Consider the following 1,503-nt stretch of genomic DNA (forward strand, 5'->3'; position numbering starts at 1 on the left):
CTCCACAGCTCCTCCCCCACCTACCTACCTGATACACAAATCCCTCCACAGCTCCTCCCCCACCTACCTACCTGATACACAAATCCCTCCACAGCCCTTCCCCCACCTACCTACCTGATACACAAATCCCTCCGCAGTTATTATCCCACTTACCTTTCTGCCCTGATAGATAAATACTCCCCCTGCCGCTCTCTCCGCTCCTCCAATGACCTTCTAATGACTTCCTCACTCATAACCTCATCACACGCACAACTCCAAGACTTTTCTAGAGCTGCCCCCACTCTCTGGAATGGTCTCCTCGTCCCATTTGATCCTATTCCATTTTAATATATGTAATCCCCCCATACCCAATAACATGAAGCCCACCTAATCCCATTTCTATGGAGTTCCCCTCTCCCTTCCATCGCCATTATTATGATGTCTCCCCCCATGTCCGGTATTATGGCGTCCCCCCTATTCCCAATAATAATGGAGTTGGCCCATTTGTGGCATTATGTGTAGTATTGAACCCTTCACCGGTCAGAATGAATGTTTTATTCCCCTGATTGCCTCACCCAACCTATATTATAAAGCTAAAAGCCCATTTGTGTGAATGTGATATAAAAATGAAGGCAGATTATTGTGAGTGGCCCCTCTAACGCACATAGTGGGGCCCTGGATGAGTCCGTTGTCTGGACAGATTGCAGCTGGTGATATCAACACAGAATTCTTGCTGGTACAAGTTGGCTAATATTGGAGAATAAATCTAATGAATGGTCAGCTCTTCTGCCAAATGGGATGTTAGGCAAACCCAAAACTTCCATCCCCCCTCCCGGCCTGGTAAACACCTGGAGAGCCCACCTGGAGAGCCCACCTGGAGAGCCCACCTGGCCGGCAAATTGTTATAAATAATAAATCTGAGCTGACTATTGCACATTATCAATATATTGCAGAAATAATCAGGACAAACCATCAGCCGTATTCACTGCTCCCCATCATATCATACTCATTTTTCATCTATTGGTATCACAGACCCAGTGCCCCCTTTAAACATTTCCGCCATTTCTCCTCCGGGATCTCTTCTACACATTGGGGGGGGGTTTGGTTTCCCTCCAAGGGAACTGCTTGCACTTTATGGTGGGTTGGATGACACGAGAGCCCAGCGGGGCCAAAGTCACAGAGCTGCATTGTGTGGGACTGGAAAGCGATCCGGTGTTATCGGCCTTCATCATTTATTTCCAGAGTTACAGATTAACACATTCCTCGATTCTTCATTAAGGGGCAGCCCGGGAGAATTTAAAGGGCACCAAGCAATAAAAGTGCAAGAAATGTCACAGCACATCATAAATCAACATTAGTGACCTTCCTGCAACACCCAACTTTCTGTATGTGGAGTCACCATGATTCCCAATACCATCCATGGAAGGAGCAGAATATTCCCATGGTGTCACCTCTTCTTGTAGCCTCCTCCTCCTGTGGTCACCCCTCCTCCTCCCATGGTCACCCCTCCTCCTCCTCCTGTGG

The sequence above is a fragment of the Pyxicephalus adspersus genome, chromosome 9 (genome assembly GCF_032062135.1).
Source record: "Pyxicephalus adspersus chromosome 9, UCB_Pads_2.0, whole genome shotgun sequence".
NCBI lineage: Eukaryota > Metazoa > Chordata > Amphibia > Anura > Pyxicephalidae > Pyxicephalus > Pyxicephalus adspersus.